Genomic DNA, 16,713 nt, shown 5'->3' on the forward strand with positions numbered 1-16,713 from the left:
AGCCAGGGGAAGTAGATAGAGAGGGTCAGGCCAGATGATGTGGGCCTGCAGCCTGAGTGAGGGTTTTGTCTCTGCCTCCGAGGAACGTGGGAGCCATGCAGGGTGTGGAGCGGAGGAGGAAGGTGCCGTGACTTCCAGTTTAGCTGCATGCATTCTGGCTGCATCCGGAAAAGGGATCATAGGAGGGTGGTGGGAGCACAGAAGGGTGAATTGAGAGGCTGTGGCAACGATCTAGGCAGGGGCTGGGGGCTTGGACCAGGAGGTAACCAGGAGTGGGGCAGGGAAGTCCCCCATCCCACCTCTTAGGGAGGCTCCTCCAGATTTGCCCCCACCCCCACCCCTCCCTGCACCCTGGCCCAGGCAGTGTTCACTCAGAAAGCCCTGCCAGCCACCCCCAGGAAAGGCCCAGGCTAGCGGAAAGAGACGTTCGGAGACTGCCAACCCTACAATTACCCGTAAGATGGATTCTTCTCCCTGACAGGGCGCGGGAGCGACCGAGCCTGTTATTACCAAAGCCTAATTACAGCGTCTCGGGCTGCAGTGCTCATTGCAAAAGAAATACCAGCGGCCTGCAAAGCGGGGCTAATTGTTCCCTCCTCCCTCTTTTTTTTTTTGTCAGAGTATTCAATCGGCAGAAATAATTACACATCTTCTGCCCCAAGGGGCTCGGAGACAGGCTTTGCTCTTCTCCCAGGCCTGGAAATTCAGCTCCCTGAATCTGGAATTACCAGCAGGCAGCTTGGATGCTCACATAGAGGGTGGGTGGCCCTAGGCGAGGCGGTTCTCTCTGGGCCTCTATTTCCTGGGTCCCAAGGTCCGGGTCTGAGTCTCAGAGCTGCCTCTGCCCGCCAGGAGCCTCCAGCTTATTTACTATCCAGAGCACCTGTTCATGCCTGAGCACACGACTTCACGTCTGGGAGCCTCAGTTTCCTCATGGGTTAGATGGTTAGATGGCGCCCAGCATAAGGAGTGGCAAACAAATGAGCACAGGCAGGTAAAGCCTTGGCCACATGCTGCTGCAGAGTGGGCGCTAATACCTGGTGCTTCATAGGTCAGAGCCTCTTCTGAGGGTGAAGGAGGTTCTGTGTGTTGAGCACCTACCACATGCCTCACACCCAATGTCCAGCAAGTATTTGTTGAATGGCCCAATGACAGCTCACGACCAACCTAGAAAAGAGAGAGTTATTGTTCCTATTGTACTGATAAGAAAACTGAGTCCCAGAGAGGGCAGGCGCTTCCCCCAGGGTCACGATCACGTGGTGTGTGTGTGTGTCTGTGTGCCTGTGTGTCTGTGTGTGTATCTGTGTGCATCTGTGTGCATGTGTCTGTGTCTGTGTCTGTGTCTGTGTCCATGTGCATCTGTGTGTCTGTGCATCTGGTTGTACCTGTGTATGTGTGTCTGTGTCTGTGTGCATGTGTGTGCACCTGTGTCTGTGTGCATGTGTGTGCGTCTGTGTGCATATGTGTGCATCTGTGTGGTTCTGTGGATGTGTCTCTGTGTGCGTGACTGTGTCTGTGTGTGTCTGTGTCTGTGTGTCTGTGTCTCTCTGTGTGGTCACCAGCACCTGGTGGTCTCTGGAAAGCAGAGCCAGCCCCCTAGCCATGAGTCTTTCAGAACCAGCCTCCTGCTGTGGGTCTTTAAGCACTTGCCGCCTCTTCTTTGGGCCTAGGTTCCCCAAGTTTCCCAAAATATGCCATTATATGGGACCAGAACACTAAGTAATGTGAGCCCGCCTGATGAAAAGGTCCATGATCTCCTCCTCACGCTGACTGCTGCATAGGGAAGGTCTCGGTTGCTGCCAGCCTGTCTCTAGTGCCCTCCAATGTCCGCCCACCGCCTTTATTAGCCAAGGGAACGGACCTCAGGCTTGGCATCCTGAGACACATGCTCACCAGCATTCATCACCACTCCTTAGAAATCACTGGGTTCATTGTTCAGTGTGTTCATCACACACTGCCTTGCATGCATGGTGTGTGATGCTGGATTTGGGGTTGTTGTTGTTTAAGGCAGTTTATCAAGTTTCCATTTGCTTAAGTGGAAAAACGTGAGTGTGCTTGAAGTAAGATGAGCCCAAAGACAAGTCTCCCAAGGATATGGCAAAAATAGGAAGGGGCAGGGCAGCTCCAGAACAACTCAGGAGCATCTGAACCAACCAGAAGCCCTCTCGTGTGGGTTCCCAAAGACTCTGAGCACTGAAATTCTATGAACCCCTGAGCTGAAACCTGGTCCATTCCATCTCTGCCATTGAATTGCTGCCACCCTTTGAAGCACTGTCCCCTCTCTTGGCCTCAGTTTCCTCATCTGTAGAGGGGAAAGGACTGTCCACTGTAGCTGCCCCTTTCCCGGCCTTTCCAGACCCCAGGCCAGGACCCCAGGCTGGACAGCTCTGGGCCTGGGTCCTCTGCCAGGTGCCACAGCTGAGTGAGATGTCAGTGCTCAATGGCTCCATTTAGGCTGATGGGCTAATGAGGGGGCATCTGACAGCCCCAAAGACCTGACATGTCTATTTTCAGGAAACGAAACATCTGGTTCCCAGTCCTGTTCTTCTCCTCTGCACCATCTGCCCAGCTTCAGCAAGGCCCAGTAGTGTCTGTGCCTGACAGATTGCCCTTCTGATATCTTTATTATTGCTTTGAAAAGACACCATGGGGGCTCATGACCCACCATCCTTTCCTGGAGAAATGCTCCCCCCAGGGTGTTCCGATGTCAGCCAGGTTAAGGATGTGACACCACCGGCAGTTCCTGGCCAGAAGTTCCCCTGTCACTCCGACGTCTCCATAAATAATGCCCAGCCTCTCTGAGAAGTCCAACTCAGGACTGGGATTGCAGATGCTTGCACGACACGCTGCCAGTTCCACATTTCCTGCCAGAAGTCAGCTCCTTCCACGAGTTTTGGGAAATAAGAATTTCCAAAAAAACAGTGAATAAGTAAATTCAAGTACCATGGGTTGCACACATCCTTGAGGCCTCAGGTTGAACTCAAAACTTGCCCACTTTTCCTGCAAAGAGAGAATGAGTGTGAGCCATCATGCATTCACTCACTCCTCCATCCATTCATTTCCAAAGCATGTCCATAGGACACACTTTGACCCTGCTTGTTTAAGAAATAAATGGCATGGAAATGAAAAGCAGGGGGAGCACATGTTATAAGGGACACTTAAGAGACTTATCAACCAAAAGCACCATGTGGATCTTACGGAGATCCTGATTTGAATAAACTGGGTGTGAAAAAACACCCTTGAGAGGACCATGGGTGGCCAAACATGGACTAAGCTAGAAGATAGCAAGGAATTATTGTCAATTTTTTTTGGATGCCATGAGAGTTTCATGGTTACTTTTTTTTTTTTAATCCTTATCTGTAAAGTCCAGGATTTCCTTGAAAACATTCCAGCCCCTCCCCCTAGGCACACGCGTGCACACACACACACACACACAACTAAGGACTTTGGGATGAAATGAGAGCAGCAGAGTGGGACAACAACTGCTGCTGCTGGGGCAGAGGTGCGGGAGAGTTCGCATCTGTATAATGATTATGCTGGGCCCTCCAATTCTCAGCTCTTTCTTAATGTCAATAATAATCATAATAAGTTAAAAGGAATGTCAGCCTGCAATGTTGGAAGAATCATTCTGCTAGGTGTGAAAATTAACTGGCACCCAGTAGGTGCTTATTAAGGACAATTCCCTCATCCCTTTTCATGTAATCATCCCCACAACCTTTGTGGTGAGCAGCTGTGTCTCGGAGACATGCAGTGATGGTCACGGGACCAGAACTGAGGCTACCTGGTATCTTAATCTTAGGGGGCCCAAGGCACTCCCCATGTTCCCATGGAAGTCAGCCTTGAGCCTGACTGCAAGGGGTCAGAATTCCATATGAATATAAGTAATAGAGCACATAATACAATATATCATTATATATCATCATCACATATAATTTATTATATCATATAATTTTGTTATAATTACCTACATGTTATCATATGACATATTGTATTATATGTCATATTAGTGTATTACACTATATTACAGTGTTATCACATATAAATATAACAAGGGATGTATTGTCTGTAATATTAGAATGAATATGACATGCAATGTGTTATATTTTATTTTTCTGTAATAACCTTGGGGAGATATGTACATGATTTTAAATTGCAACTGGTCCTCCCAGCACTTTCTCCTTCTCTCTGTTTTATTTCTAATATAGAGGAGCTGTTTTATCATAGAGGATATTAAATGACAGTATATAATGGAGTTATTTATTGTGTTTGCCAAAGCATCAGGAAATTCAGTCAGTTTTGATTCACTCCCAGCACATCATAGGCCCCCAATAAAGCTTTCTGGGCAATTAGACACAGCCTGGGTTTACACACATGTGAATCCCTGGTTCTCACCAGGGTGCAGGCCCAAATGCCCCCTCCTCTTGCCCCCACCCAGAAGCTTTACATCTAGGTGCTCTAAGATCACAGGCACTACTCACTGAGTCATTTATTCATTCCCTCTCTACCTCCCTTATTCACTTACCCATTCCCTCTGCATTTGTTAGCATGGGTATTAGCTCTGCACCAGTCCCAGTGCGACGTGAAGGATAGACAGGTCCCCAAGGGATATGGTTTGGCTGTGTCCCCACCCAAATCTCATCTTGAATTGTAGCTCCCACAATTCCCAGGTGTTGTAGGAGGGACCCAGTGGGAGGTAATTGAATCATGGGAGTGGGTCATTCCCGTGCTGTTCTCGTGATAGTGAATAAGTCTCATGAGATCTGATGGTTCTATAAGGGGAATTTCCCTCACAAGCTCTCTCTTTTCCTGCTTCCATCCATGTAAGACATGACTTGCTCCTCCTTGCCTTCTGCCATGATTGTAAGGTCTCCCCAGCCATGTGGAACTGTAAGTCCATTAAACCTCTTTCCTGTATAAATGACCCAGTCTCAGGTATGTTTTTATTAGCAGCATGAAAACAGACTAATACACTGAGCCTGTGGAGTTTCCTTTTATAAAGGAAGAGGCAAACCAGTAACAAATACTTACATAATTTAAAGAATTGCAGATGGGCATTTGAGAAATAAAAAAGAGGAACTAGCAGATGTTGCTGTGATGGAGAATGAAGGAGATCCACCTTAGACTGGGTGGTCAGGAGCAGATGACATTTGAGGCGAGAGCTGTGAGGAACTGGGGAAAGAGCACCCCAGGCAAGAGAAGAGCAGGTGCAAAGGCCCTGAGGCTGGACCAAGCCCAGCTGTGCAAGGATCAAAGACAGGCTAGAGCCAAGCTCAGGGAGGTGGAGGGACTGGCAAGACGGACAATGGGGTAGCTGGCCTTGAGGGACAGCCAGGATCCTTGTTCTGCGCCTCATTTAAAAAAAAATTACCTTCCTGAATGCTTATGCACTGTTGGTGGGAATGTAAATTAGTTCAGCCCCTATGGAAAGCAGTTTGGAAGTTTCTCAAAGAACTGAAAATAGAACTACCATTAGACCCAGCAATCCCATGACTAGGCATATACACAAAGGAAAATAACTTGTTCTACCAAAATGACACTTACACTGGTGTGTTTATCATAGCACTATTCACAATAGTAAAGGCATGGAATCAACCCAGGTGCCCATCAACGGTGGAATGAATAAAGAAATGTGGTACATATACACCATGGAATACTACACAGCCATAAAAAGGAATAAAATCCTGGCCTTTGCAGCAACATGGATGCAGCTGGAGGCCATTATCCTAAGTGAATTAACACAAAAATAGAAAACCAAATATAATACATTCTCACTCATAAGTGGGAGCTAAACACTGGGTACACATGGGCAAAAAGATGACAATAGTAGACAGCAGGGACTCCAAAAGGAGGAGGGAGAGGGCAAGGGCTGAAAAACTTCCTATTGGGTACAGTGTTCACAATCTGAGTGAAGGGATCAATAGAAGCCCAAACCTCAGCATCATGTAATATATAACAAACCTGCACATGTACTCCCTAAATCTAAAATTAAAATTAAAAAGAATTCCTTTCCCTTTGGTGGGAAATGAGTTTTCCACAGCAATGGGTTGAGTGCTAAGGTGACACAAATGGCATTTGTGCTCTCAAGAGGCAGCCTGGGGGAGCTTCTCACCAATCAGATGGAATTCTTTCTGCCGGGAAGACATAGAACCTCATAGGCCTTCAAAGGAATCCAGTTCTCTGTCTCTCATACCCCATTAAATGCCCAAATTCCCCTCTGCACTTCCTCCAGCACCCAAACCCTGCTCCCCTCTGCCATGGTAAAGTGCTTCCTCCCACCTGGGAAACCCTCCCTGGACAGCTCCAGGGGAAGGAATCTTTCTAACACTAAATTGGAAGCTGTTCCTTGTGGTTCCCTCCCTGCCAAGTATGCTGGTGTTGGCTCTGTCCTATGGTCTCCCACCCCTGGTGCTGCCCCTGCCTCACCTTGACTCATACTAACTGGCCCATGGGAGGTACCAGTTCAAAAAGCAAACTGTATATGTGGATTGCATAACAAAGATCTGATGCCCAGAAGTGAACAAGAAGTTGGCGAGTCCAGCTTCCAGTCATCTGGACACCCAGAAGATCTCAATCTGTGAAACTGCATTGAAGTGATGCCAAATTCTAGTGTCCACTAGGATAATGGTAGAAGCAAACAAAAATATTCTCTGAAAGAGAATACCTACAATCCTAGGCCTCGAGTTATTTTGGCAAACAATTTAGCATATAAAATATCTACCACATAGCTAAACATATCTAAGCAAATGAAGAGACAAGACAACATGAATGAAACCAGCAGTCAACAGATGATAGAAATAGACACACAGAGGCTCTGGATATTGGGATGATCAGGAAAAGTCTTTAAAATTACTATGTGTATAAGTCCCAGGAGACAACAGAAAAGACTGATGATTTCAGCAGAGAATTGAAAACTATATTTTAAAAAAATGAATGGCAGATTTGAGCTAAATAGAAATAAATTCCCCAATTTCAAAATATAAACACTGAAATTAAAAACACAATGGATGGGTTAACAGTGGATTAGACACAGCTAAAGAGAGAATTAAGTTAGATGATAGATTAAAAAGAAAATGTCTAAAATGAAGCACAGTGAGATAAAACTATGAGAGGAAAACAAATGAGGGAATAAAAGACAGAGAGAACACAGTAAAAGGTCTAAATACGTTTCACTGGAATCCAGTAGAAGCTGTGAGATAGAGGGGCAATAAATGATGATAAAATGGCTGAGAATTGTCCAAAGGTGATGAAAAAAATCCATCTATAGATTCAAAAATTCCAACAAATCCCAAGCACAATTTTTTAAAGCCTACACAAATATTTCAAAGTAAAACTGCTGAAAACCGAAGACTAAGAGAAAGTCTTAAAACAGGCAGAAGTACCCAAAAATTACCTTTAAAAAGTGACAATTAGAATGAGTGCTAGCTTTTCCACAAGAAATACAAAAGACAGAGGACAATAGAATGATAATACCAATGTGCCAAAGAAAATAACTACCAACCCAAGAACTTTATAACCAGAGAAAATATCTTTCAAGAGCAAAGATGAATAAAGGCAAGTTCAGATACATTTTAAATTACAGAACTGTCACTAGCAGACAGGAACTAAAGGAAACACTAATAGGTTTTCTTCAAGCAAAAAGGAAATAATTTCAGATGTAATTTCATCAGTTCAATTTTTTAAATGAAGGGTAGTAATAAAAATAATATGCTGTGGTGGGAATGCATAAGACTTCCAGCTATGGTTGTGTGAGGATGTGAGCAAATGCTCTGCTCGAAGAGCTGGATAAAACCGACAGACCAACCATTTAGGCATGCTGAACACGGGCCATATACGTACAGCCATCTGAGAGCTGTCATGCTTGAAAACTTACTGATATTCAAATAGCAACAGGTAAGACTATGACCATAGTACCTAGGGCTGTTCCCAATCCCCTCATCCAGTTGACACAGGCTTCTCTAGGGTATGAGAACCAGAAATGAGGCTGCCATGGTTGAAGGTGACTCATTGAATGTGGAGCAGTGTGTGATGGCTACTTGGTGAAAGTGATAATCTCAGAATGGGGAAACAGGCGGGCCAAGAGCTCTACTATTCTGAGTTGTCATTGTGACTGGGGCAAAGACAGTCCCAGCAGCATGTGTGAAATAAAGAATGGAGAAGGCTATGCACACATGTTGGCCAACCCTGAGTCTATGCACAGTTGTCTAAGAGACATGACAGTGCCCAGAAGAAAGTGAAAACCACAGCAGACTTGAAAACATCCTGAACTTTGAATGCACTCTTTCCCCCACACACATAGATCAGCAGAAGACAAAAGCCATACTGGCTCAAAGTGTTTGAGTGCAACCTCTGCATGATCATTTTAAGCTACTAGACACAGGGATGACCCCTAGGAAACCAGGCTTAAGAGTAAAAACAAGAATAAAAAACTGGACAGAGACATCAGGGGCCACACTGTGTAAGGGAGACAGATTTCACACTTTTAACTAGGCAATTTACTAAATAAACAAGCAGACAAACAGAGTGTCAACAACTGTCAGAGTGAACAAATCAGAATCCAGAGTTACTACAATATTTTATCTAAAATGTCTAATTTTCAACAAAACTATGAGACATGAAAAGAAACAGTAAAATGTGACCCATACTCAGGAAAAAGACTCTCACTAGAAACTATTGCTGATGGTTCCTGGATGTTCGACTTAGCAGAAAAATACTTCAAATACACTATATGTTCAAATAACTAAAGAAACCATATTTAAAGAACTAAAGGAAAGTATAACCATAACGAATCAACAAAAAGAGATCACTGATTAGGAGATATGAGTTATAGAAAAAGAACCAAAATGAAATTCTGGAGCTGATTATTTCGTAACTTGCCTGGTTAAAAGGGTGAAATCTGTCTCCCTTACACAGTGTGGCTTCTGATGTCTCTGTCCAGTTTTTTATTCTTGTTTTTACTCTTAAGCCTGATTTCCTAGGGATCATCCCTGTGTCTGGGTAGCTTATTGCACTCTTGTAAGATAATTGAAATGAAAAAACATCACTAGAAGGGTTCAACAGCAGATTTGAGATAGAAGAAACAATTCTTAAACTTGAAGAAAGATCAGTAGAAATTATTCAATCTAAAAAACTAAGAGTTAAAGAGACTGAAAATCATAAAGAGAGCCTCAGAGACCTGTCAGACAATATGAAGCACACAAATATATGTGTAAAGGGAGTCCCAAAAATACACAGAGAGAGAGAAAGAGGCAGAAAGAATTTTTTAATATATTAATATATTGGCCAAAACTTCCTAAATTTAATTTAAACATTTTTAATTACACATCCAAGAAGCTCAACAAACCCCAAACTGAAAATATACAAAGACATATGCACATAGGCACACCACAGTAAAACTGTTGAAAGCAAAGGAGAAAGTGAAAATCTTAATAGCAGCAAGAGAAAATAGACTCATGTATAGGGGAGCAAGAGTAAAATTAATTTTCCTGACTTCTCACTAGAAACAATAGACACCATAAGGCAGTGCGATACCACATTCCAAGTGATGACAGGAAAAGACCATCAACCAAAATTACTGTACCCAAAAAAACTATCCTCCAAACATTAATGCAAAATAAAAACATTCCCAGAAATACAAAAACTGACAGAATCTATTGCTGACTGGCTTACCTTAGAAGAAGTTCTCTAAGAAGTCTACCAAGCTAAAAAGAAATGACTTCAGAGAGTTACTAAAATCCGCATAAAGAAATGAAAAACACCAGAAATGGTAAATAAAGGCATACATAAAAGATATTGCAGGTTTAATTCCAGACCACTGCAATAAAGCAAATATCACAATAAAGCAAATTGCACAGACTTTTTGGTTTTCCAGTGCATATAAAAGTTATGTTTACATTATACCTTTATACTGTAGTCTATTAAGTCTGCAATAGCATTATGTCTACAAATGTACATACCTTAATTTAAAAATACTTTTATTGCTAAAAGATGCTTTAAAAAAACCATCTGAGTTTTCAGCAAGTCATAGTCTTTTTGCTGGTGGAGGATCTTGCCTCTATATGATGGCTATTGACTGATCAGGGTGTTGGTTGCTAAAGGAAGTGTGGTTGTGACAATTTCTGAAAATAAGACAACAGTGAAGCTTGCTGCATTGATTGATTCTTTCACTAAAGATTTCTCTGTACCACGTGGTGCTGTTTGGTAGCATTTTACCCACAGTAGAAATTCTTTCAAAATTGGAGTTAATCCTTTTAAGCCCTGCTGCTGCCTTAATCAACCAAGTTTATGTATTAGTCTAAATCCTTTGTTGCCATTTCAACAATGTTCACAGTATCTTCAAATGGAGTAGATTCCATTTTAAGAAACCACTTTATTTTATCATCATAAGAAGCAACTTCTCATCAGTTAAAATTGTATTATGGGATTGTGGCAGTTCAGTCACATCCTCAGGCTCCACTTCTAATTCTAGTTCTCTTGCTGTTTCCACCACAACTGCAGTGACTTTCTCTACTGAAGTCTTGAACCGCTCAAAGCTATCCATCAAGGTTGGAATCAGCTTCTTCCAAACTGCTGTTAATGTTGACATTTTGACCTCCTCCCATGAATCATGAATGTTCTTAATGGCATCTAGAATGGTGAATTCTTTCCAGAAAGTTTTCAACTTACTTTGCCCAGATCCATCAGAGGAATCACTATCTATATCAGCTATAGCTTTATGAAATGTATTTCTTAATTAAGAAGACTTGAAAATCAAAATTACTTCTTGATCCATGGGCTGCAAAATGGATATATTAGCAGGCATAAAAACAATATTAATCTACTTATACATCTGTATCAGAGCTCTTGGATGACCAAGTGCATTGTCAATAAACAGTAATATTTTGAAAGGAATATTTTTTGCTGAGCAGTAGGTCTCAACAGTGGGCTTAAAATATTCAGTAAGCCATGCTGTAACAAATGTGCTGTCATCCAGGCTTCGTGGTTCCATTTCTAGAGCACAGGCAGAGTAGATTTAGCCTAATTAATAACATAATTAGTAAGAGCTCTAGGATTTTTGGAATGGTAAGTGAACACTGGCTTCAACTTAAAATCACCAACTTCATGAGCCCCTCACAAGAGAGTCAGCCTGTACTTTGATGCTTTGAAGCCAGGCATTGACTTCTCTCTAGCTGTGAAAGTCCTAGATGGCATTTTCTACCAATAGAAGTATGTTTTATCTCCACTGAAAATCTGTTGTTTAGTGTAGCTACCTCTATCAATTACCATAGCTGGATCTTCTCAATAACTTGCTGCAGCTTCTACATCAGCACTTGCTGCTGCTTCACCTTGCACTTCTGCTATGAAGATGGTTTCTTTCCTCAAACCTCGTGAGCCAATCCCTGCTAGATTCAAACTTTCCTTCTTCAGCTTCCTTACCTCTCTCAGCCTTCATAGAATTGAAGAGAGTTAGGGCCTTTCTCTGGATTAAGCTTTGGCTTAAGGAAGTGTTGTGGCTGGTTTGATCTTCTATCCAGACCACTCAAGCCTTCTCCATATCAGCAGTAAGTCTGCTTCACTTTTTTATCATGCATATGTTTGCTGGAGCAGCACTTTTACTTTCCTTCAAGAACTTTTCCTTTGCATTCACAACTTGCCTAACTGGTGAAAGAGACCTTGCTTTTGGCTTATCTTGGCTTTCAACATACCTTCCTCACTAAGCTTAATCATTTCTAGTTTTTGATTTAAAGGGAAAGATGTAAAACTCTTCCTTTCACTTGAACACTCTCAGGCCATTGTAGGGTTATTAATTAGTGTAACTTTAATATTGTTGTGTCTCAGGGAATAGGGAAGCCAGAAGAGAGAGAGAAACACAGAATGAGTGGTTGGGGGAGCAGTCAGAACACACATATTTATCGATTAAGTTTACTGTATTATATGAGCATAATTTGTGGCACTCCAAAACAATTACAATAGTAACATCAAAGATCACTGATTGCAGTCACCATAACAGATAAAATAATGAAAAACTTTGAAATATTGTGAGAATTACCAAAATGTGACACAGAGACATGAAGTGAACACATGCTGCTGGAAAAATGGTGCCAATAGACTTGCTCAACACAGGGTTGCCACTAACCTCCAATTTGTCAAAAAACACAGCATCTCCAAAGTGCAATAAAACAAGGTATACCTGCACATTAATTAATATAAAAGACTATAAATACATATTTCTCATTTCTTTCTTTAACATCTTTAAAATACATAGTATTGCATAAAGCAATAATTGCAACACTGTATTGTTTGCTTTATAACATATATGAATATAATAGGTTTTAAAATATTAGCACAAAGGAGAGATATGAAAATAGAGATATGCTGGAACAAAGAGTTTATATTTTACCAGTATTAATAATAATTTGAAGTAGACAAGGATTGCTGCTCGCAAGACGGCTGAATAGGACCAGCTCCGGTCTGCATCTTCCAGTGAGATCAACGCAGAAGGCGGGTGATTTCTCCATTTCCAACTGAGGCACCTGGTTTATCTGATTGCAACTGGTTAGACAGTGGGTACAGCCCATGGAGGGCAAGCCGAAGCAGGGTGGGGTGTCACCTCACCAGGGAAGCATAAGGGTTCAGGGAACTTCCTCCTCTAGCCAAAGGAAGTGGTGAAGGACTGTACTATGAGGAACAGGGCACTCTGGCCCAGCTACTACGCTTTTCCCATGGTCTTCATAACCCTCAGACCAGGAGATTCGCTCCGGTGCCTACACCACCAGGGCCCTGGGTTTCAAGCACAAAACTGGGCAGCCATTTGGGCAGACACCAAGCTAGCTGCAAGAGTTTTTTTTTTTTTCATACCCCAGTGGTGCCTGGAAGACCAGTGAGACAGAATCGTTCATTCACTCCCCTGGAAAGGGGGCTGAAGCCAGGGAGCCAAGTGGTCTAGCTCAGCAGATCCCACCCCCACAGAGCCCAGCAAGCTAAGATCCACTAGCTTGAAATTCTCGCTGCCAGCACAGCAGTCTGAGGTCGACCTGGGATGCTTGAGCTTGGTGTGAGGAGGGGCATCCACCATTACTGAGGCTTGAGTAGGAGGTTTTACCCTCACAGTGTAAACAAAGCCACTGGGAAGTTCCAACTGGGCAGAGCCCTCCACAGCTCAGCAAAGCTGCTGTAGCCCGACTGCCTCTCTAGATTCCTCCTCTCTGTGCAGGGCATCTCTGAATAAAAGGCAGCAGCCCCAGTCAGAAAAAAACCCCCATCTCCCTGGGACAGAGCACCTGGGGGAAAGGACACCTGTGGGTGCAGCTTCAGAAGACTTAAACATCCTGCCGGACAGCTCTGAAGAGAGCAGCAGATCTCCCAGCACAGCATTCGAGCTCTGCTAAGGGTCAGACTGCCTCCTCAAGTGCATCCCTGACCCCCATGTCTCCCAGCAGGGATCAAAAGACACCTCATACAGAAAAGCTCCAGTTGGCATCTGGTGGGTGCCTCTCTGGGACGAAGCTTCCAGAGGAAGGAACAGGCAGCAATCTTTGCTGTTCTGCAGCCTCCTCTGGTGATACCCAGGCAAACAGGGTCTGGAGAGGACCTCCAGAAAACTCCAGCAGACTTGCAGCAGAAGGGCCTGACTGTTAGAAGGAAAACTAACAAACAGAAAGGAACAGCATCAATATCAACAAAAAGGACGTCCACTCAGAGACCCCACCCAAAGGTCACCAACATCAAAGACCAAAGGTAGATAAATCCACAAAGATGAGGAGAAACCAGCATGAAAAGGCTGAAAATTCCAAAAACCAGAATGCCTCTTCTCCTCCAAAGGATCACAACTCCTTGCCAGCAATGGAACAAAACTGGATGGAGAATGAGTTTGACGAATTGACAGAAGTAGGCTTCAGAAGGTGGGTAATAACAAACTCCTCCAAGCTAAAGGAGCGTGTTCTAACCCAATGCAAGGAAGCTAAGAACCCTGAAAAAATATTAGAGGAATTGCTAACCAGAATAACCAGTTTAGAGAAGAACATAAATGATCTGATGGAGCTGAAAAACACAGCATGAGAACTTCAGGAAACATACACAAGTATCAATAGCTGAATCAATCAAGCTGAAGAAAGCATATCAGAGACTGAAGATCAACTTAATGAAATAAAGTGAGAAGACAAGATTAGAGAAAAAAGAATGAAAAGGAACAAACAAAGCCTCCAAGAAATGTGGGACTATGTGAAAAGACCAAATCTACGTCTGATTGGTGTACCTGAAAGTGACGGGGAGAATGGAACCAAGTTGGAAAACACTCTTCAGGAGATTATCCAGAAGAACTTGCCCAACCCAGCAAGACAGCCCAACATTCAAATTCAGTAAATACAGAGACCACCACAAAGATACTCCTTGAGAAGAGCAACCCCAAGACACATAATCACCAGATTCACCAAGGTTGAAATGAAGGAAAAAATGTTAAGGGCAGCCAGAGAGAAAGGTCGGCTTACTCACAAAGGGAAGCCCATCAGACTAACAGTGGATCTCTCATAAGAAACTCTACAAGCCAGAAGAGAGTGGGGACCAATATTCAACATTCTTAAGGAAAAGAATTTTCAACCCAGAATTTTATATCCAGCCAAACTAAGCTTCATAAGCAAAGGAGAAATAAAATCCTTTACAGACAAGCAAATGCTGAGAGATTTTGTCACCACCAGGCTTGCCTTACAAGAGCTCCTAAAAGAAGCACTAAACATGGAAAGGAACAACTGGGACCAGCCACTGCAAAAACATACCAAATTGTAAAGACCATTGACACTATGAAGAAACTGCATCAACTAAAAGGCAAAATAACCAGCTAGCATCATAATAACAAAATCAAATTCACACAAAACAATATTAACCTTAAACGTAAATGGGCTAAATGCCCCAATTAAAAGACACAGACTGGCAAATTGGATAAAGAGTCAAGACCCATCAGTGTGCTGTATTCAGGAGACCCATCTCACTTGCAAAGACACACAAAGGCTCAAAATAAAGGGATGGAGGAAGATGTACCAAGCAAATTGAAAGCAAAAAAAAAGCAAGGGTTGCAATCCTAGCTCTCTGATAAAACAGACTTTAAACCAACAAAGATCAAAAGAGACAAAGAAGGGCATTACATAATGGTAAAGGGATCAATGCAACAAGAAGAGCTAACTATCCTAAATATATATGCATCCAATACAGGAGCACCCAGATTAAAAAAGCAAGTTCTTAGAGACCTACAAAGAGACTTAGACTCCCACACAACAATAGTTGGAGATTTTAACACCCCACTGTCAATATTAGACAGATCAACGAGACAGAAAATTAACAAAGATATTCAGAACTTGTACTCATCTCTGGGCCAAGCAGATCTAATAGACATCTAGAGAACTCTCCACCCCAAATCAACAGAATATACATTCTTCTCAGGACCACATCACACTTATTCTAAACTTGACTACATAATTGGAAGTAAAACACTCCTCAGCAAATGCAAAAGAATGGAAATCATAACAAACAGTCTCTCAGACCACAGTGCAATTAAATTGGAACTCAGGATTAAGAAACTCACTCAAAACCGCACAACTACATGGAAACTGAACAGCCTGCTACTGAATGACTACTGGATAAATAACAAAATTAAGGCAGTAATAAATAAGTTCTTTGAAACCAATGAGAACAAAGACACAATGTCCCAGAATCTCTGGGACACATTTAAAGCAGTGTTTAGAGGGAAATTTATAGCACTAAATGCCCACAAGAGAAAGCAGGAAAGATCGTATATCGACACCCTAACATCACAATGAAAAGAACTAGAGAAGCAAGACCAAATTCAAAAGCTAGCAGAAGACAAGAAATAACTAAGATCAGAGCAGAACTGAAGGAGTTAGAGACACAAAAAGTCCCTCAAAAAATCAATGAATCCATGAGCCGGTTTTTTGAAATGATCGACAAACTAGATAGACTGCTAGCAAGATTAATAAAGAAGGTGAGAGAAGAATCAAATGGACGCAACAAAAAATGATAAAGGGAATATCACCACTGATCCCACAGAAATACAAACTACCATCAGAGAATGCTATGAACACCTCTATGCAAATAAACTAGAAAATCTTGAAGAAATGGATAAATTCCTGGACTCATACACCCTCCCAAGTCTAAACCAGGAAGAAGTCAAATCCCTGAATAGACCAGTAACAAGTTCTGAAATTGAGGCAGTAATTAATAGCCTACCAACCAAAAAAATCCAGGACCAGACAGATTCACAGCTGACTTTTACGAGAGGTACAAAAAGGAGCTGGTACCATTCTTTCTGAAACTATTTCAAACAATAGAAAAAGAGAGAATCCTCCCTAACTCATTTCATGAGGCCAGCATCATCCTGATATGCAAACCCGGCAGAGACACAACAAAAAAAAAGAAAATTTCAGGCCAGTATCCCTAATGAACATTGATGCAAAAATCCTCAATAAAATACTGGCAAACCAAATCCAGCAGCACATGAAAAAGCTTATCCACCACAATCAAGTCAGCTTCATCCCTGGATGCAAGACTGGTTCAACATATGCAAATCAACAAATGTAATCCATCACATGAACAGAACCAATGACAAAAACCACATGATTATCTCAATAGATGCAGAAAAGGCATATGACAAAATTCAACACCCCTTCATGTTAAAAATTCTCAATAAACTAGGTATTGATGGAACATATCTCAAAATAATAAGAGCTA

General features: G+C 42.4%; 1 long non-coding RNA gene across 1 annotated transcript in view; it reads right to left on the minus strand.

Moving 5' to 3' along the window:
- Positions 1-2,608: 2,608 nt before the first annotated feature.
- Positions 2,609-16,713, minus strand: part of LOC129033941 (uncharacterized) — a 57,230-nt gene continuing 43,125 nt past the window's right edge. Inside the window, exons 4-5 of the long non-coding RNA XR_008501711.1 lie at positions 13,430-13,622; positions 2,609-3,000 (exon numbers count right to left, since the gene is read on the minus strand). This is a non-coding gene — a long non-coding RNA (uncharacterized LOC129033941). The remainder of the gene's footprint in view (positions 3,001-13,429; positions 13,623-16,713) is intronic.

This window comes from Pongo pygmaeus, chromosome 2 (assembly GCF_028885625.2).
Source record: "Pongo pygmaeus isolate AG05252 chromosome 2, NHGRI_mPonPyg2-v2.0_pri, whole genome shotgun sequence".
In the NCBI taxonomy this organism is placed as follows: Eukaryota; Metazoa; Chordata; class Mammalia; order Primates; family Hominidae; genus Pongo; species Pongo pygmaeus.